This window comes from Psammomys obesus, unplaced genomic scaffold (genome assembly GCF_907164565.1).
Source record: "Psammomys obesus unplaced genomic scaffold, mPsaObe1.curated_primary_1811, whole genome shotgun sequence".
NCBI lineage: Eukaryota > Metazoa > Chordata > Mammalia > Rodentia > Muridae > Psammomys > Psammomys obesus.
The window spans coordinates 4,348,085-4,370,116 of record NW_026596034.1 but is presented as its reverse complement, the minus strand read 5'-3'; the positions used below and the strand labels follow the sequence as shown (position 1 = coordinate 4,370,116).

Here is a 22,032-nt window from a genome sequence, read left to right as displayed (position 1 = left end):
AGCCTGAAGAGTAATTGTGAGGTCACTGTTGAGGTAGCAACTGTCCCCTGGGTCAGCGGTCAGAGTGGGGTACAATGTAAGCTATCTCCCACCCTTTCCCACAAGATCTCTTGGGTTCCCTGGATTAATAGAGAGATTACAGTCTCTCTATTAAAGTTATGTGAGCTACATAGATATATATTCCTAAATACAAAACAACCAGCTCAGTCCATCTAGTTACTTGTATGCATGTTTTTAGGCTGACCATTTCGTATTGCATAACCAGTTGATGTGCTCTTCTCTGGGGAAGACTATTTCTCCTGCTCTCAGCCAGAGCACAAAATGAAGGAACCTTTGCACTGCCTTGCCCTGTCATACTGCCTCTTCCCCTGGCTTTTATAATCTTCCTGTCCCCTCTTCTACAATGATCTCCAAGACTTTGGTTCAAGAGTTGTATTGTAGATGTATCATTTGGAACTGGGCTTCACAACTCTGCATTTTGATTGGTTGTGGTTGTTTCCAGTAATGGTCTCTATTTATTGCAAAGAGAAGTTTTCTTGATGAGGGATGAAGACTACACTTATCTGTTGGTGTAAGAATATTTAGAATGTGGAATTATGCTGGTTTAGTAAAATGGAAGTTGTAGGTTCTCCTCTAAGATTCATGACTTCACTAGTCCTAGGTAGCTGAATGGGTTTTAAGCCCAATTAGGGAGATGTTTGTTACTGCCAAGGTATGGATCCCACCACTGCACTTTTGGAGTCACTGAGCAGTGCTAGTCACAGTTACAGTTCCTGAGCATCATAGCTGGGTAGGACTATTGGTTGCTTCCATCCTTTGAAAGCTTGCATAGTGCTTTCTGGTATTATGAACGCTAGACGTCAGAGAGAAGGCTTTTGGGCTAGGTCCAGCCCAGGAGGCATCTGGGCCCTTGTAGACACATATTTCTTTAAAAGGCTACTTTATTGGCTTCTTATATCTACCACCCTTCCCCACCCCAAACCCTTCCAACCCCCCAACAATAGGCAGGCAAGAAAGAAGGTTAGAGGGTAGAGTGTATGTAGACCTCTTTGGACAGTTATGCTGATGAGGGATGTTGGATTCCTAGGGGCAAGTCCAATCACTGTCAGAATATCCATCAAACCAGCAATAGCAAATGCAGCAGCAGGAGGAGCTGCTGACACCTTCATCCCTCTCAGAGCTCTTCCATTTATACCCTCTTCAGAGTTCCTAGAATTAAACTATCTGCAGCTGGGAAAAATCGTGTCCCTCCTAGAGCACGAGACAATCATAGTTAACAGCTGGCTGTAGGCAATCTGAAGCAGCCCCATATCTCACACCTGGAATGAAAAAAAAAACATAGTCATATAACATAACTGGGTTTTTAAAGGAACCAAAATTCTCACCACAGGCCCTAGATCCAAAGTATAAGGTGTCTTCAGCAATAGGGACTTACTGTATATCTTCTGGGGGCAAACAAAAGCAACATCAATAGCCCATAATGTTTTGAGAATCTTTTGGGCAATGCTCATGACTAGTGTTGGGGTTTTTGTTAGATGGTCTATAGCTTTGGATAAAGCATTGTCAACCCAGATGGAAAATTTTATTTCAATTATATCTGCATATTTATATACAGTCTTACATATATCACAGCTATTTTTAGGTAGATAGTTAATAGTATTATTTTTATGACTTTTTTAGACACCCTTGCTATTATTTTACCCTTCCCATTTCCTTTTTCTGTTTTTATCTCCCTTCTCTCCCTAATTAGAGCCCCCCATTTTCTTCTTTTCTTCAAATCATTTGTACCTTATTATTGCCCCATCTTTTGTCCCTCCCTGCCACATAATGGCACATTTTAACTTCCTGACTTCTACAGTTACTCCAGATGACCAAGCAATTGTTTATTGGGTATCTACCTTTTGGGAGGGCCCTGTGTGTCTTGTTCCTTTCAGGAACTTCTTGAGACTCCTGAGTTATTTGTTCCTGAGGCTCATGAACCTTTCTCCAACCTCTTTCATGGAGGGTATGTGTCAATTTAGAACTTCCTGAATCTTAAGAAGCCTTGCTGGCAGGGTGAATTATTTCAACTTTGAGGAAATAAACCAGCTTCATGCCTGGAGCTGGTTTCTAGATTCTTTTGCTTTCCTCTTCCATAATGTTCCATGTGTCTTATGGAGGGTGGCACAAATGACGCTGGACTACTTTTTTAGGAGCTTCCTCTGGGGATTATGAGTCTCGGTGGTACACCATCCACTGTAAAAGGAAGCTTCCTTCCATGTTCAATTGTGGCTAACAGCAACACTGACCTAGGGGCTTACGCATAAATGTTTATAAGGCAGTTTGATAGGCATACTACACCCATGTAACAAAACAGCAGTGGCCTTTGTACTGTTCCCTCATAGGATGCTTTTAGGGAGAATCATCTATTTACCATCTTAGGCTTATACATTAATAGGCATGCATATGATAAACATCAGATGCATTATGGGAAGAGATTTATGAGGTGGGGAAATGGTTATATAACTCAATCTGTCAGTCAAAATAGAGAACCACCTCCTACATCCCTCGTTCCCAAACTCCTAGCCCCAAACAATAACCAGACCCTGGGAGTAACTGCACTCAAGGTCCTGCTGTAAATCTAGACCGTCTTTCTAATCTTTATTATCACTTTGCTTTGAATAACACTCTCCGTGACACTTTGTGATCTATATGCACCTTTATTTCAGTTCCTTGAATAAAAGGCCAAGAACCTGAAAGCACCCAGCCCAGACCCCAACCACCTGGGTAACAGAAGCACAGATGTCACAAGTTCCAGAGATCTGGTTGGCCTTATGACTATAGGTTTAAGACTGAGCTGTGGAATACCAGCTTCCTTTGCCCCTCCCCCACTGCCTTCCCTAGGAGCCTGCTAGCCAGAAATATGACAGAGGCAACATTTAAAAGAAATTAACTTGTTGATGCCTGTGGTCAGGGCTGCAGCCAAGGGACATGTTGATGGCTGTGGGCTGTCCTCACACTACAGACCATGCTGAGGTTCACGGCTCATGCTGATCCCGGAGGCCATGTGGAAGTCCAGTGTTCTATGCTGCTGCTCACTGTAAGGGGCAAGAAGCTTCTTCTTCAGTGACATCGATGACTGTGGACTCACCATTGAGAAAGAGAGATATAGAAGGCTTCTGTGACAACCTCTCTCCCCAGACAAGTTATTTCTGTGTTTCCAGACAGAGACAGAGGCTCAATCATTGCTACAGAAGGGCACAGAGACACCTTTAGACCAGTGGAAAAAAGGAAGAGGGGATCGCTGGGTGAGACACCCTCAACCCTAATAAAACCCAGACTCCCTCAGTGTTGGTCCGGACTCTCCATCTCTGGAGGGCGAGAGGCTTGACCACTGCAGAGTCTGTAACGCTTGCTAATAAACTTGCACTTTGAGCCAAGCCTTTCCCTGTCTTTGAGTTCTTTGGTTGATGGAGAACAGAACCCTCCTGTTAGCTGGCATCACGGCAACCTCAGGGTTGCCAGCTCTGAATAGAGCACTATTATAGAATCTATAATCATTTTTCTAAACAGACAGAATTGAACCACCTCCTAATGACTCATCTCTATACCTGCAGATTAATGCACGTCAGGACCCTCATCGGAGAAGCTGCCTTCTGTAGTAAAAAATGGAGACTGCAGAATGCTCGGCCCCAAACAGGGGATCTGCCACATCCCCTCCCCCCAAGGCTCAGGGGTCACTGGGAAAAAGGACAGAAAGATTGTAAGAACCAGAGGTGATTCGTGACTACAAGAAAATCTTTTCTGGATATGCCCGGCCACTTGCTCATATGAACTCACATTTGTTGTGATAGTATGCACAAGACCCAGGCAAGGTCAAGCTAAACCAAATCCCAGCATGGAGAATGAGCGGATATAAAGTCCCACCCCTAGCTGAGCAGCTATTGCTTAATTCTGGGAGCTGGAGAGTCAGGTTATGTTTGTTTGTCTTTTAAGGGTGTGGGCTCACAAAGGTCAACCACACTCCAGTGGGCAGCTACACACCTAAGAGTAAATGGGCAGTATAATTTGAACTTGATAGGATTTAAAAAAAATAAAAAGAGGACACAGAGGTGGGTAGTGAAATACATTGTATGAAATTTTCAAAGAATTAATTTTAAAAAAATCATTTGTTTCTGCTCATAGGCATTTTTGCTACCAGGCAGTGTGAGCGCTGGTATTCTGGTTCCACCAATACACAATCCACATCCAGATGGACAAGCATGTGCCCTGGGGTGAGGATGGGGGCATATCATACTCAAGGAACAACAAAGGCAGTGATGGCTAGATGGGAAATGATGCTGATAGAGGACCTTGGAGGTCAGAAGTCCTGCTCCGATGGGAAATGCCAGGGAAACACAGGAAGCAATAAGGTATCCCAACAGGGGAGGGCTAATACGATCAGCTTTTTGGGTAAACTATGAATGCAGTCAGTCTGCTAGACTCACAACTGAAAACATTGTTGGGGATTGCTCTGGTGCTGGTATTTTGATGCTAATTACTGGTCCTCAGGATCTGATTACTGCCCAGATGCACTTTGTCCTGTCCTGTAAAACTGCCTAATTGGTAAATTAAAGAAGGGGACCTGGGCAGGGAAAAGGTGAGGTGAGTGGAGCTAAGGTTAGAGGGCTTGAGACAGAGAGGATCTTGGGAAGGAGTCAGAGGAGAGGAGGAAGCCACCATGGGCTAGGTGGAGAGAGAACCACATGGGCTGGCTGGGAGGAAGGACTCCGAGGATGGTGTGGATGGAGAAAGTGACCCAGATAAAGAATAAGCAAGTACTTAAGGAATTCTGAATGGGAGATAGTCCAGCTGGGAATGACTAAAGCAGGCGGAATGGGATGCAGCCTGGGAGATGAGAGAGAGCATAGGTGAATTATCCGCCAAGCCCAAGGTGAAGTAAGGCAAATCTAAAATGTAACTGTGTCTGTCTCTTCTTGATTACAATCACAGGTTAAATAACACTGCCAGAATAATTATAGGACAAATAATAAGCATATTTAACTAAATACCACTTGTTTTTGGCAACAAAACATTAATGGGATTAGCACCTTGGCACCTCCCCTGGAACACTGCTCACTGGCTACCTTCAGGGGCAGCTAACTTCTAAGTTACAGGGTTTGCCTGTTTTGGTTGTTGTATAAATGGGCTCATAGGTAGGGTGGGTTTGTTTGTTTGTTTTTGGAGATAACATTATTCACTTTTCAGATTTTGACGATGAGTTTTGTCGCTATGTGGCAATCCGTTTTATTCCCTTCATTTTTAAAGAAAGCATTGCTAGGAGGTGGAATTCTTGGGCCAGGTGTCTTTGAATCCCTTGTTGATGTTGCTACCCTGTCTGTGTTCAGGATTGCCTTCTTTCTTGATGACCTCTACCATTGTTTTCATGTTTTATGTGTGGCATATACCATTTTTTAATTTATTATTTTGGGAGCTTTTTGGAACTGCTCAGAATTGTATTAAAAGTTACTTTTTCATCACTGTGGCCAACTGCCTAGGACAAACAGCTTTAAAAGGCAAGATTTATTTTGATTCCTGGCTCCAGACTTCTAGTCCATGGCCCTTGGCTCCATGATTCTGGGTGCATTATAAGTTGATAGAAGTGGGGGCCCCACTCCAATGACCTGCTTCTTTCTCCTGGGTCTGCTTCTTGTAGTTTCTACCAATTCTCAAAATAACCCTACCAGCTGGAGATAAAGCATTGGGTCTCATTGAGGCTGTGGGGACATTCTTATTTAATCCGCAAAAGTATTTAATGTTTTGGACTATTGTTATTCTCCAACATTTTCCTGTGCCTTTTTCTTTTGTTCTCTTTTGCATTTCTTGTTTCTGGGACTCCCGTCATGCCTTGGGCTTCTTGATGCTGTCTCACTACTTCCTAAAGCTCCTAATTTTTCTTGAATTGTGTTCTTAATTTCCATCCTTTAAACAAGCATAGTTTTTAACTACTATGTCTTCAGGTTCACTGGTCCTTCCTTCTGCCATGTAGAATCTGCTTCATAATATTTCTAGTAAGTGCTGTATTTCCGTAGTACCTTTCAATTCCAGAATTTCCATTTATTTTCATAGCATCTATCTCTTTATTTTAATTGTGTTATTATTGTGTTATTATTGATACCATTTTATTTAAAATTTAAAACATGAGACCCTCTAATTCTTTGAATGTAGTCCTTGCTAAACACATTTGTGGACACTTAAGGACAATTTCCCCTTGCAATATTCTCCTAAATATGTGTCTCACATTGATGCTCTTTTTGTACACCTAAATATTTATTTATTTACAGAGGGTCTCACTATGTAGCCCAAGCTAGCCTCAAGTTTAAGATCCTCCTGTCTCATGTTCCCAGGTTCAGGGGTTACAGGCATGCCTCCCCACACCCAGTGTGTACTTCATAGGTTTTTCTTGTGGTTGTTGTTGTTGTTGGAAGCTGGACACTAAAATATTGTCACAACACACTAATAAGTACAGACTGTGTAGGCTAAATACCCTGCTTGGGCAATTCTGTAATATATACATACAGCAAGAGCTTATACTACCTATGAGAAATATGGAAAACTTCTTCAGATTTAGTCTTCTTGGATTCTGATCCCCCGTCTGTATCAATTCCGTTTACCCATTTATTTTCTTTGCCTCAGAAATTACCTGGGTTTTAGGAACCATGCAGTCCCTGCCTGGAGACAGGCTATGAATTCTCTGCCTTAAAATGAACCTAAACATTTTTATATTTTTGTTTTTCACATGTAGGGACAGTAGTTCCCACTGACTTTGCCTCTGCATGACTGGTTGACAGGACCTGATCACGTACTTCAGTCAAAGCTATGGGTTCTCTGCTGAGGGTCTCCATGTGGCGAGGGACTGTACCAGTGACAAGTTATCCCCCAGCTCAACGGCTTAAAACAAACACTGGTGACCTCACAGTTTCTGTGGGTCAGGAATCAGGAGGCCTTCACTGGGTCTTCCTCGTCTCGTTATTGGTTTGACATGGGGGAGGTCTGCTTTCAGTTTCCTCGTGTGCAGACTGGCAGTGAACACCAGTTCTTTGCTTAAATTGGCAGTTGGCCATCTGAGGTTCCTAAGAGATGTGCCACTCTCCACATGCACCTTGATTCAATCCAAGAAGCAAGAGAGAAGAAAGAGAGAAAAAAAGAAGAGTTAAGCAAAATCCAGGGGTTTGGACCATCACCTTGGAAGAGACACCCGTCATTCATGCCATATTCTGTTTATGAGAAGCAAGTCACTCTGTCAGCTGCTCCCAGACAAGGAATGACACCGGGTGAGGATACAAGAAGGCAAGCACCATGGGAGCCATTTTAAAAGCAGCCTACTGCAGGAGTGCTTTCAAGGCCCAGGCTTCTCAGTGTGTTCTCTGTCTCTTTCTGCTGGGCTCTTTTTCATCTTTGTGCTAATGTGTAAGCCCAGGGCTGGCAGGAGAACATGGCTACATGGAGCCTATCTAGGTTTTCCTGTGCATGTGTCCAGCTGAGGCCAGCGAAGTATGTGGCCCAGCAAGCCATGTCCAAAGTACCAGGCCAACAGAGCTCTTAGCTTACCAGCAGTTCATTTAGGCCCAGCAAAGCTGCCAAGAGTGGGTGCTGTGCAAAGCTACTGGACATCAGAGGCTGGGGTCCTCACTGCCTGGGACTGGGCTGGGAGGGGCACAGACAGCCTCAGGTTAGAATGCCTCAGAGATTCAGCACTGTGGCCTGGATTTCTAGTTTCGGGCACAAATGCCGCTTCAGCAGCATGCTTCCTCTGTGCCATTTTATATGGACTCATAGAGATTTGCAAGGCCAAGGGTGTGCTTTCTCTCTGCCTGGATGCAGCATTCTTGCCTGTGGCCTCTGTGTCCTGCTGTGCTATCATCTTTGCTGTCATGAAATAAAATCTGCATGAACAACCCATATGTGTACGCGTACCTTAAAACTTAAACTGGAGCAAAGTATTTCTCGTTTTGTTTTTGAGGTAAAAAAAATTGAAAAAAATTCTTCCATACATGAATACAATGAAATATGACCATGTCTACTCTCCATTTCCCCCTCTAACTCCTCTGACTCCTCTTCAACACCCCCTCCCACCTTAATGATCTCTTCTTCCTTTCCCTCCTCCTCCATTTTTTCCTTTTTCTTATTTTAAATAACCCACTAAGTCCAGTTCATTCTGTCCATATGTGCATGGATGTGCAGCCACCCCCTGGAGCATAGGCAATGTGCCAGGACCACAATCTCAATGAAGAATGCTTCTTCCTCCTCCAGAAGCTGTCAGTTGCCAATACCCTAAGACTGAAGGAAAGTTTGAAGAAGTTTCCCTTTGTGTATATTTCAACATTTTAGTGCCTGGTCACAATTACAATAGAGGCTAACACAGTAGAGTTCCCACAGGTAGGCTGGGCATCACAATCACAGGGAGGAGGTCACTGCAACCATAGGGGTAGTGGTCATGGCAACCACCAGGTGGGGCATGGTCATCACAAACACAGAGGTAGGGTCCTAGCCACCACAGGTAGGATGGCTCAGCTCAGTGCTGTTATAAAAAGTGTAACAAAATGCAAAGCATATCATAGGCAGTCAGCATGGGAGGATCAGAGAAGACCCCATGAACTAGACCTTGAAGAATGCTGAGAACCTGGCAAGGAGGACTGTGAGGGCTGGAAAGTGGGCAGTATGGAGCAAATGTACCGAAGAGGGGAAACCCCTGGGACAGAAAGTGACCTGAGTAGGATTCAGCAATGGAAGGGGAGTGAGTGTCTGGCTGCTTTGGAAAGCTGTCTTGGTCTGTTTACTATGGTTATAACCGAATACCCCAAATTAGGAAAACTGTGAGCCTTAGGGGTTTATTTAGCTCTGTAGTCTGGGAAGTCTAAGATGAAGAACCAGCACAGGGATGGCCTTCATGCTGTATAACATTATGGCAGAAAGGTAAGCAGGTGTAAGATAAAGAGAGTCAAGTGGGGGCTGAGCAGAGAAAAGACCCACTCATGACATCTGACTCACTGACCCATGTACCTTCTGACACAGCGATAGCATTGATTGTTCCCGAGAACAGAGCTCTTAAGACCTAGCCACCTCTCAAAGGCCTGGCCTCCTAAAATTGCTGCAGAGGCAAGTCAGTCTCAAATATGAGTTTGGGAGGTAACATCAGACCATCCAAGGCTCATTCATTCATTGTGTGAGAACTTCTTGAATTCTTTATGGTCCAGGAACCTCTAATGATATGAACAGAACCTAGGGCAGGTGAAGTGGAAAGTGCCAACTGAGGAAACACAGGGACAGGATACATCAAGTTCAGAAATGCTGCCCGAGAGAAATGGAATACAAGTCTAGACTGGACCTGGGACTGCAGTGAGCGCAGAAATGAGAGTTACAGGAGTGAGAAAAGAATGGGAACAATGAGTGTCCCCACCTCCAGCACTGACTGGTCCTCAGGGAAACATTTGCAAGGCAGCATGTCAATATGATGTTTGTGAAAGCTTCGATTAAACATCAGAGTAACAAGGGGCCCTGTTCCTGGCTGGACTGTCCCCAGTCTCACTCCCTTCTCAGTTTGAGGGGAGGGGATAGGTCAGTGAAGAGAAGCATCTTTGGAACATTCAGCATAGAGGAAACCTTGAGCATGTGCCTTCCTTCTGTTTGTTTCCTTTTTCTCTGCAAACGCTCTGGCAGAGGCTGAGCTGTCCAGCCCCCTGAAGAGCCAAGGTCACAGGACAGGCCTTGAGGCTGGAAGAGTCAGAGCTGCACATGCCCTTGGAAGATACCAGGACTTGTCCTCATTCCACGGATGGGAGGAGATCAATGGCCCAAGAGCCCCTAGACTTGTCCAGAAGACATGTGAAACCCAGGAGCTCCATCAAAAATGACAAGGCCTGTCTCTGTACATGTGCCCCAAAGGCATCTCCTGTCTTGTCTAATGCAGTAAGTAAATCAGAGTCTCAAGTTCAAGAGCAAGCTAAGTGATCTACAGAGGTGAGCTTGTGGGATAAGGACAGCAGCACCCAACTTCTTCATAGGACAGCTGTCACCTGACTTGGGTGGTCATGGCTTTGTGGAACAGTGGGTATGGTTTAATCTTTCAATTTTTCAAATGAAACCAGAAATCATGATTTTTGTATAAACCTGGTTGAGACCAAATTTTAAAACAAACACTGATGGCAACTCCTGTGGCTGTGCTCAGCCCCTCCTCAGCCATACTCCCAGCTAGGAGGCATGCCAGGCAAAACGGCAAAAATCTGAGACCAGGGTTGGGGTCGGGTTGTGAGCATACGTCCCCTGAAGCCTGAATCTCCTGCTTCTCTGTGGAGAAAGGCAAGTCTGAGAAATAAGGCTTGTATAAAGGGGTCTTGGGACCCCCAGTCCCTCTGGAGTACTGACATAAGGTTCAGGTTTAAACAAAGAACAAGAGGTAGGGTGTGACTAATCACTGACCCATCACTGTCTCAGCTCTAGTTCCTTAGGGACAGATGTGGTGCCATGTCATTCTTTAAAAAAATTAAAAATTATTTCTTTTGTTTTTGAGATTAAAATATCATTACATCAACTCCCCCTCTCTTTTCTTCCTCCAAACCTTCCCAAATAGCCTTCCTCGCTCTTTCAAATTTGTGGTCTATTTTTTCATTAATTGCTGTTATAGGTATATGTGTCCATACATATGTGTCCCTGAATATAACCTGCTCGGTCTGTATGATGTTACTTGTCTGCAGGACTGCAGGGCTGACCACTTGCTTTCAGATAACCGACTGTTGCGCTCTTCTCCCAGCAGACTATTGCTCCCACTCTAAGCATTCCTTAATTGCCTCTCCTCTGTACAAGGCTGAGGTCTCCTGTCTTTCCCTCATCCACGTTGGCATGCCTGTTATTGTCCTTGCTCAGCTCGTGTTATATTCGTGAGACTTTACGGGCGAGGCTTCTGACATTACTATGGGACACAGTCTCAGAGCAGAAGCGCATCTGCACCCTTTGGCTCTTACAGTCTTCCTGCCCTCTCTTCCACATTTTTTTCCATGAGCATTAGGTACATGAGTTGCTTTGTAGATGTAGCCATTGGGACAGGGCTCTACAACTCTGCATGTTGATTGGTTGTGGTGTTCTGTATGGTCCCCATCTGTTGCAAAGATAAGTTTCCTTGATGAGGGCGTGAGAACTACACTTTATCTGAAGATCTGGAGCTAGGAACCTAAGATGAGAAAGAACATGAGACATTTGTCTTTGGGGTGTGGTTTTCCTCTTTTCTAGGTCTGTCCATTTACCTGCAAATTTCATGATCTAATTTTTCTTTACCGCTGAACAGTTTCCCATAGTATACATGTACTGCATTTTTATTGTCAGTGTGTGGTTGAAGGGCATTTCGATTGTTTCAGTTTCTTAGCTAGTGTGACTAGAGCAGCAGTGAACATGGCTGAGCAGGTATCTGTAAAGTTGGCTGTCAAGTCTTTGGGCAAATGCCAAGGAGTGGTAGAGCTGGGTCATATGGTAGATCTATTTTTAGCTTTTGGAGACTTGCCTACACTGATGTGTGCAGGGGCTGTGCCAGTTCACAACCCCACCAGCAGGGAAGGAGGGTTTCCCCCACACCCCTCCAGTATTTGTTGTCAGTTGTTTTCTTGAACTTGGCCATTCTGACTGAGGTAAGCTGAAACCTCAAAGTTGTTTTGATTTGCATTTCCCTGATTGCTAGGGACAGTGAACGTTTCAAAAAGACATTTCTTAGACATTCTTTTTCTTCCTTTGAGAAAATGGATCAGTTCTCAGATCCATTTTTCAAATGGGTCCTTTCTTTTTCTGATTCTTTGTCTTTTGAGTTCTTTACATAGTATGGATATAATCCTCTGTCAGATGCATAGCTCCCATTCTGTGGACTTCCTCTTCACCCAGTTGCTTCTTTAGCTGTGCAGAAGCTTTCCAGTTTTATGAAGTCTCATGGGTCAATTATGGACCTAATTCCTGGGCAGATGGAGTCCTATTCAGAAAATCCTTTCCTGAACCTATAGCAGGTAGGGCACTGCCTCTGTTCTCTTCTAGAAGTTTCAGTGTTTCACATTTAGGTCTTTGATCTTTTTGGAATTAGTTTTTTGTGCAAGATGATAGACACAGCAATAATTTAACTCTTCTGCATGTGGAAATCCAGTTTTTCCAGCACCATTTGTTGAAGATATGTTCTTTTCCTTAGTGTGTGTTTTTGACATCTTTGTTAAATATTAAGTGGCCGAAATTATATGCATTGATGTTTGTGTTGTCAAATTTGTTCCATTGATCTACATGTCTGTTTTTGTGTCAGTAATATACCGTTTTTTATTACTATGGCTCTGTAATATGTCTTAAATTTGGAATTGCAATCCTTCCAGCATTGTGTATGTGTGTGTGTGTTTGTATTGTTTTGGTGAGCCTTTGTGGTTCCATATGAAGTTTAGGCTAGTTTTTCTATTTTTTTTTTAAAGAATGAGGTGGGGGTTTTGACTGGGATTGTATTGAATTTGTAAACAGCTTTTGGTAAAATGGTCATTTCCAAAGTTTTAATTCTACCAATCCATGAGCAGGGGATGATTTTCCAAACTCTCTAGCAGTGGTTCTCACTTTCCTAACATTGCAAACCTTTAGTACAGTTCCTCATGTTGTGGTAACCCCAACCATAAAATTATTTTCGTTGCTACTTCATAACTGTAATTTTGCTACTGATATGAATCGTAATGTAAACATCTGATATGCAGGATACCCGATATATGACTCCTGTTAAAGGGCCATTCGACTACAAAGGGTCGTGACCTATGGGCTGAGAACTGCTGGTTTAGTGTCTTTATCTCTTTCTTCAGTTTAAAGTTCTCATTGTAGAGGTCCTGCACTTCCTTGGTTAGGTTTATTCCTAGATATTTTATTTTCTCTGAGGCTATTGTGCATGGGAGTGTCCATGATCTCTTCTTTGAATGTTTGCTGTTGGCGTGCAGACAGTGATTTGTGCAAGTTGGTTCTGTGTCCTGCCACATTGCTGAATTTGTTCATCATTCTAGAAGTTTTCTGGTAAATTTTTGGGATCTCTAATGTGTAATTTCATGTCATTTGCAAATAGGGTTGGCTGGACTTCTTTCCTATTTGTACCCTTTTAATTTCCTTCTTTGTCTTATTGCCCCAGCTAGTGCTTTGAGCACAATGTTGAAAAGGAGTGGAGACTGGACATCCCTGTCTTATTCTGGACTTCAGTGGGGTCGCTTCAAGCTTTCTCCATTTAGGGTAATGTTGGTGGTGAGTTTCTCATATATGCTTTTATTATGTTGAAGTGTGTTCCCTCTAGCCCTACATTCTCTAGGACTTTTATCATGAAGGCATGTTGGATTTTATCAAAGGCTTTTTCTTCATCTATTGAGATGATCATGTGATTTTTGCCTTTAAATCCATTTACATGGTTTATTACATATTGGTTTTGTTTGTTTGTTCTGGTTTTTTTTTTTTTTTTTTTGAAGTGTATATGTTGAGTCACCCCTGTATTTCAGGGATAAAGCCAAGTTGGTCATGATGGATAATCTTTTTGAAGTACATCTGTATTCTGTTTGTTAGCATTTTATTGAGAATATTTGAGTCTGAGTTCATGAGCAATACTGACCTGTACCTTTCCTTTTTTGTTATTGTTGTGTCTTTGCTCTGGAGTTTTTTGTTGTTGTTGTTTTAAGCTGGAAGGCTTTTTATTACCATTTCAATGTCCTTATTTGTTACAGGTATTTTAGGTTGTTGATTTCTTTTTGGTTTAACTTAGAATTAATGAATCAAGAAATTCTTCTTCTTTTTAAGGTTTTCCAGCATAATGCAGCACAAGGTTTAAAAATATTCCCTGATAATATTCTGAATTTCTTTGCTGTCTGTCATCATACTTCCTGCTCATTTCTGATTTGGTTAATTTGTGTCCTCCATTTCTTTCTTTTGGTTAATTGGGCTAAGGGTCTGTCAGTCTTGCTTATCTTATCAAGGACCCAATGAATCTTTGTATTATCTTTTGCTTCTATTTCCTTGATTTCTGCTCTGATTTGTATTATTTATTGCTGTTGACTGAGTTTGTATTTGGTTTGTTCTTGTTTCTCCAAGTTTTTGAGTTGCACCAAGAAGTCATTTATTTGTGCTCTTTCTGTTTTGTTTTGTTTTAATGTAGGCACCTAGACCGATGAACTTTTCTTGTAGGAATGCTTTCACTGTGTCATAGAGGTTTTGTTTTGTTTTCATTTTCATTTAGTTTCAGTATTTTTTATTTGTTTATTGATTTCTTTTTTTAATAAATCATCACTCGGTGATGAGTTCTTTAATCTCCATGAGTTTGTTTGTGGTCAATTTCAAGTGTTATTGCATTGTAGTCAGATAGGATCCAAGGAGTTACTTCAATCCTTTTGAACTTGTAAATATCTGTTTGGTGTCCCAGATGTGGTCTATTTTAGAAAACCTTTCATGCCCTGCTGTATAGAATGTGTTTCTGTGAAGTATTCTGTAACTATTTGTTAAGCACATTGATATAGGATGTCAAATAATGCTGATGTTTTTCTCTATATGTTTTTTGTCCAGATGACTTGTCTATCGAAGAAAGTGGGTATTGAAACCACCTACTTTAATGTTAATCTGTATCTTTAAATCTAGCAGTACATTTCCCCCCTGAAATTGGGTGCCCAAAATTTTGGGTGCACATATGTTGAGGATAGTAATGTCACCTTGGCTAAGTGTCCCGCCTCATTTCTGCTGGTTAGTTTTAGTTTGACTCTGGGGTCCCTGAAGAAAGGCCACCAGGGAGGCCTGAGGAAGACAAATGGCATGGAGCCTTTCTTCACCACTGGCAGGGGTATCCTAGGCAGAGAAGTAGAGAGCAGCCCCCATCTTCACATTGTTTTAGTTTTAAAAGGCAAAAACTGCAGCTGTGAGATGTACACACCAAGGCAGCTAAGGACACCCACAGGAAAGAAGCAAGCCTTGTTTACAGAGTCATAAATATAGTAGTTCATCTGTTAGGCTGGTCTCACAACCTGGAGGTCAAGGACTCACTGAACAGAAATGTATGTTTGGTCTAAAGTGACCCGTTTACCCAGGACAATTTTAGCACTTAAAGTTTCTTTCTTAAGAAAACTTTCATGCCAGGCAGTGGTGGTACACACCTTTAATGCCAGCTCTTTGGAGGCAGAGGCAGGAGGATCTCTGAGAGTTTGAGGCCAGCCATGTCTATAAAGCAAGTTCCAGGACAGCCAGGGTTGTTACACAGAGAAACCCTGCCTCAAAAACAAACAAACAACAAAAAAAGAATACTTTCATGAGGTGGTGTAACTGTAGTTCTCCTGTAGTTCAGATTCCATTACAATCTGAAGTTAATTTTGTCAGATATTTAGAGCAGCACCTTCTTGCTTTCTGGTCCCATTTAATGGGAGTGTTTTTGTTTATCCTTTTACTCTAAGGCAGTGACTATCTTAAAGTTAAGGTGTTTTTCTTGTACACAACAAATAGATGGATTTTGTTTCAGTCAGCCTCTGTCTTTTGATTGGAGAGCTGAGGCCATTGATACTTAAGGTTATTAATGACATATGCATGTTTACTGTGGTCAATGTGTGGATTTTGGGTGTTGTGTTCTCGGTCGCACATTGCGTTTTAATAACTATGGCTTTGAGTTTCTTTCCACAGACTCTCTGCTATGTTCATTTTTTCCTTCAGCCTAAAATATTACATCCTGTAATTTCTTTAGGTTTAGTTTGTTGATTATAACAATTTTAGACTGTTTATATCATGGAAAAAATTCTCCTTCAACTATAGTGGATAGTTTTTGCTAGGTATATTAGTCAAGGTTGGCTATCACGGTCTGTTCCAGGCTTCTCTGGCTTTCAGAATTTTCCTTGAGAAATCAGCTTTATTCAGGTGGGTTTTCCTTTGTGTGTGACTTGTGTTTTTTCTCTTAGCTTCCAACACACTTTCTTGTCATGTATACGTAGTGTCTGATGATGATAACCATGTCATGGGGATTTTCTTTTCTGGTCTTGTCTCTTTGGTTCTCTGTCGAGATTCTTATATACATAGGCTTGTGTCTTTCCTTAGTTTGGGGAAGAAATATGATCTTATTGAAGATGTAGTCTATGTCCTTGACTTGGGATTTTTCTCCCTCATCTATGCATATAATTCAAAAATTTGGGGTTTTCATGGTGTCCCAGATAACCTATATGTTCCTTTTCTTGTGTTTTAAAAACATTTTCCATACGCCTTGCTTTATTGTCTACTTTATCCTTGAATTCTAACATTTTATCTTCAGACTGACTCATTCTTTTTGTAAGGCTTTCCTTTGAGATTTCTCATTAAAATATTGGGTTTTTCTATTCTATATTATTTCCAGCTTGAGTCCTCTTCAATGTTTCTACCTCTTTCTTGAATTCTGTGTGGTAAAGCATCTGCCTCTAAGCCAGCTCTCCTTCCATTCTTGCATCAAGAATGTGTTGACCTCCAGAACATCCCTGGACTCACTGCACCGATGCCTTTTTCTCTTCTTAATGCTTCCAAAGCCTGGACACACCCTGCTTTCCCACTGGGAGGAAGTGCCTAAGTGTAGAGTGAGGGTGTCTCATAATTCTTCATGCATTTTCTACTAAACAGGAGGGGAAACCTTTGCATGGAGAGGAGATGTGGAGAGGCCGATGAGACAATTAGCAAGCTCACCATGGCTATTCATTCTCTTTTCTGTCTTCCTGACCCATGAACCCAGGGAGGCCGAATCTCATAGACCCGTTTCCTCATCTAGAAAGGGACACTCCTGTTAGTCTTATGTCACTTGTAGTGGTGTTGGGAGAGCTTACAGAGTTGTAGACATGCAGGCTCCAGGATTGTGCTGTGACACAGAGTGCTGGTTCTGGAGGGGACAGCTACATACCAGCTTGGAGCCTTTGTGCAGGTCTCTTAAGGTCTTGGGTCTGTTTTCTGTAACCCAAAATGAAAAGTAGTTTGAACTGTGAGCATTCCATGAGCTCTCTGGATAATGTGCTTAGAACTGGGCCAGGTGCACAGCAGATGCTTTGTAAGTGGGGTGGATATGACATAGACAGCACTGGACTGTGGTGGCTGACAATGGGAGTGGTGGGACTGGAAGGCACAGAACAATGACTCTGGGAAGCTGGCATAGAGCCCACTGTGGCGGCATACAGAAACAATATCAAGCAAGTTCAGCCTCTGCCTCCTCCATGTTCTATTCCGGCCATTTCTCAAAATCCAAGCCAGAGCTGGAAGCAGCATCAGCAGTAGCTCTGGGGCAAGAGCTTGTCCTGCTGTCCATTCACAGCTCCTAGAGGTGAAGGGAAGAGGTCAATCACAGGTGCTGGGCTTCTTGGTCAAATGAGGGCAATTAGGGTTGGCCACAATGAGCCAGTGCTGCTCTGGGCAGGGCAAGTTGCTTGAAAAATCCTGCTATATTTATTGTGACTAAAACAGAAAAGGATTGGGGACACACAGACCCCATGCTGCATGGATGGGGCGGGCCCTGTGCACCAGCCACTTGTCTGCAGCCCGGCCTATTGGGACTTAGCTTGGGGTCTTGTCTGGAGGACCCTAGTATGGAGTTTTCGTACCAGGTGAGGTAGGAAGGTGGCTCACACACATCCAAAGGTGTGACAGCTCTCTGTCAGGGACCTGATCACAGGTGTGGGAGAGAGGAGGCTACAGTGGGATCCAGGCCAGGGGCATGGCTTGGATGTGGCCTGAGAATATTTGATATTTCCTGAGCTCTGCCGCTTCTACACCACACACTGAACTCATTTCCAACCTGTATTAGGGTGTTATCACCCGTTACAGTTGGAGAAATTGAGGATTTTGGTTACTGACACAAGTCCTGTATTGCTAGCAGTGGAGCCCAGGATCCCCTGCTCCCCAGGAAAGTGGGCAGTGCTCTTCTCTTTTATATACGAGGAGGCTGAGGCTGGGGAAGGGGAGGTGCCACACCCAGAAAGCTGTTAGAGGCTCAAGAATTTAAGCCACAGGGAGCTGCAGAGATGGCTCAATGGTCAAAAGGACCAGCACCCACATGATGGCTCACAACCAACCTTAGCTAGGGGATTTACACCCTGTTCCAGGCCCTGTGGACACTGAATGAATGTGGTACACAGCTGTACATGCAGGCAGAATACCCACATAATAAAAGTAAATAAATCTTTTAAGAATATTTAATTGACAAAAGAATTTAAACACGGACAACACAGAGGTTCCGATACTGTGTGGAATTAGGGATCTGAGGCTGGGAGAGGAAGGGAAAGGGAGGCTAGTCCTGCCAAATTGCCGTAGATAGGAGAGGCACATTCCAGCATGTTTCCAGGCAATTGTGGCACTATAGTGAATATCTCAAAATAGCTAGGAGTGAGGAACCTGAATTTCTCACCCTGAGAAGTATAAGATGTGGGTATCTTAATTACCCAGATATACTATTATTATACAAGGTATGCATGTGTGGAAATAACACAGCAGACCCATAAATCAATACAGTTATGTCCATGAGGAATAGAAGCTATAAAATTAAAAGAAAATACTTTGAATGAGCTTCAGGCCTTGGATCTAGCCAGCCAAGCTCCTCACAGAACCAGAACCTTCACCATGAGCTCACTCACACTAGCACATAGGTTCCTTGAGTGTGTGGGCCAGCAGTTACTGAGGTCTTGGCAGGGGTGCCGGAGCAACAGGTACTACGTCTGGGAGAAGAAGGACACTTTTGTGACTGATGTAAAGTAAACTTCATATTTCAAAACTGATTTTGAAAAGAAGGAAGCTCCACAGGTGTTTAGCTACTCCCTGTTCCCAGAAGTACTCTACACAGTGCTGCAAAGGCTGTGGGCAGTACTGGGGCCTTCTCTGGCCCCTGGCAGGGGCTGGTGAGGTGCATATGTATGGATTCAGGGACTAACACACTGGGTCTGGGTCCTGACTCTGCTATAGCGCACCAAGAAAACTGTGAAACCGTAACTCAGGACGCTAAGCATTGGCTCCTGAGATGAGTCCTTAACTCAGCTACAATGTGATGTGCTTTTAAAAAAAGAGAAAAAATATATATTATGTATACAATGTTTTGTCTGCATGCACACCTGCATGCCAGAGGAGGACATTAGGTCTCATTATAGATGGTTGTGAGCTACCATGTGGTTGCTGGGAATTGAACTCAGGACCTTTAGAAGAACAGCCAGTGTTCTTAACCTCTGAGCCATCTCTCCAGCCTGTGATGCGCTTTCAATAGCAGCAGGCACCTCATGTTGCTAGGGGCCATGACTGTGGAAAGCAGCCGTGTGGGCAGCGGGGGCTCACCTGTCCCTGTGCTCCATGCTTCTCTGCCTGTGCTCACCGGACACTCAGACCCCACCCCACCCCACGTGTGCTGGCTACATGAGGGTCTGTGTGGAATATGACTTGGATACTGAATGATCCCCGAAAGTACACAGCATTGGAAGGGACTATGCAGCATGAAGAAGTGGTCATCAGGTGACAGTGTGTGTCTTGAGGGTGTGTGTGTCTGAGAGTGGGTCTTTCTCTTCCCCCTGATTCCAGGTGTCAGAACATTGCTAACATTGCTTCTTTCATGACAGTTGGCCACTGGGGCCTGCCTTACTAGTGGTAAGAAATGAGGCTGCCTGATCGTAGACTCTGAGCCCTCTCCAAACTGTGAGCTGAATAGACCATCTGTCCTGCTAAGTTGCTGTTTCAAGGGAGTTTTGGTGACGGCACAGCATGGCCCTCAATTGTGGTGCCCACATGCTTTCCTCAAGATACTGAACCTGAGCCATCAGTGGCCCATGTGCTGAAAGCTCCCCTTGTCTGTCTGCTCCCCTTGTCTGTCTGCCTCTGGCCTCTGTTCTCAGGGCAGCACTGACATCCCACTGGAGGTAGACTGTGGGATGTCCCTAAGTCTAGAGCAATGGCAATTCTGTTAGCCCAAGGGACCTTTGACTGTATTTGCAGGTGATTTTTTGTTGTCACAGTTTTTCTGGCTGGAACTCCTGGCATCCACGGGTAAGGATGCACAGGACAGACGAGTAGAAAGAAACAAGCCTACGAATGTCAGTAATACTGAGCTAGACTATTGCACACTATTGAATAACAGGAGCATGCACCCAAATGGTTCAAATTAAATATGATAAGGTGATAGTGGAAGTAAGGCCAAACCTATTCGAAGGTGCAGAGGTGAGCAGGCGCAGGCGCGAGAGGACATCAAAGAGAATGAGGCCGTATTACTGTCTACCTGCACGTGTAACATTGGGGAGACAAATGATTCTTTTCTGAGATTTCCGGTAATTTTGCCTTCTCTCCTGGATCTAGCCATGCCCAAAGCCTTGCACTGTCTGGCCAGAACTAGGCCCTTTCCTCTTGCGCTTGTTTGAGTTGAGCTAATCTGACCACATGGAAGAACAGCACAGGCCACACTCACAGTGTAGACCTCCTCAGCCTCTCACCCTTCCACAGCTGACGGCCCACTCCAGAGTGGCTGTCTTCTCTCTCTCCTGCGGCTGGTGCCTTCTGTTAGGGCTGTAGCTGTGGCCGCAGCCATCTCCACAGCATCTCTACTCGCAAGCGTCGGCGTGATGGAAGCGCTCCGTCAGCTGGGACTGGGACAGAGATCAGATGTGGTTTGTGGAACAGCTGCCCGAGCAGGGCTGGCGGTTAATTAAAAGCTCCACGGGCTTGGTGATTAACTAATCACAGCATGATGGCAATCGGCACGATGGGTGACTTCTCTACTGGAGTCAGCGGAGATGTGGCACGTGTCTGCCTGGGGCCACCCGAGGCGGCAGGAGGTCCGGAACCCCCAGTGTGGCTGTCTCAAGCAAGCCAGCAGGATCCCAGCTTTCTCTCTGCCAACTTTACACATGAAGGCCCAGCTGGGAAAGGGTATGTCCAGTCCTGCGAGGTACCTAGGGGGCGGGGCTGAAGAGGCAGGAGGCGGTCCTTCAACATTTGGAGTGGCATGTGGCAGGAAATGGGGAAGGTGCTGCTCCTGGGGACAGGCAAAAACCTGTGATGAGCTTGGAGGTGGGAGAAAGGACACAGCTCTCTTCATTTCCTGGCAGTGTGAGACAAGACAGGTGTGTGGACAGCTCTGCTTCAAGTTGCCCATGTTGGCAAGGTTTTAAATTCGCTGCCTCAGTTTCCTTGGACCTGTGAATTTTAGGGTTCACAGAGCCATTGTGAGAAGAGAGCCACACAGTGGCTAAGAGCTCGGGAAATATGTAGAAAATATCAACTGTCAGGGGCGGCTGATAAAGCTGGTAACTGCTTCCTTTGAGGTTACAAAGGTAAGCCACAGCTCTGTCTCTCACTCTCTGTATTCCTTGAATGCAGAAAGCTGGGGACTGACTCGTTCTAGGGTGGGTATTTTCAGCCAGGGCCTACGTGCCAAAGGCTCCATGGCCTTCCAATATGGCACATCAGCTGGGGTACCTGTTCAATATGTGAGCTCCTGGGAAAGGGTGTTTCAGATTTAAACTAACAGCATATGCTATTTTACTATGGAAGGCAGTAAGTATACACACTTTTGCCCAGACTTCATATTTCCTAACTAAAACTCTCCCCAAACACCTAGTCCATGTTGCTCACCTCTTAAAGGGTCCACCACCTTACAACAGCAATACAGGTGCCTTTAATAAATGGGCCTTCAGGGAATACTCCAGATCCAAAATATGGCAGGTGGGGTCTTTTGTCTTTTGTGGCTGGCTTATTTCACTTAGTGCAGTGTCTTCAAGGTTCATCTGTGCTGCAGTGTGTCAGAATTTCCTTTCCAGGCCTGAACAATACCCCATTGTATGCTGTACCACATTTCCTTTCTCCACTCATCCCCTGCTGGGCAGTTTCTTCCCCTTTCTGCTATTGTGACTGATGGGCTGTGAACATGGGTGTTTAAACGATATGTTTAGCCTCTGTTTCCATTAATGCATTATTTTAAAGATAAGAAACAGTATAAGTTCAAGATCAACGGAAGACCCACATTTCAAAACAAGATGGGATCAGTAAGGACACCGTGAGCGTTGTGAGAACTTGCGTGCTCCATTTAGCATCCCTTTA

General features: G+C 44.0%; 1 long non-coding RNA gene across 1 annotated transcript in view; it reads right to left on the bottom strand.

Annotated features, from left to right (window-relative positions):
* Window positions 1–3,048: 3,048 nt before the first annotated feature.
* Window positions 3,049–22,032, bottom strand: part of LOC129687212 (uncharacterized) — an 86,658-nt gene continuing 67,674 nt past the window's right edge. Inside the window, exon 3 of the long non-coding RNA XR_008721747.1 lies at window positions 3,049–3,077. This is a non-coding gene — a long non-coding RNA (uncharacterized LOC129687212). The remainder of the gene's footprint in view (window positions 3,078–22,032) is intronic.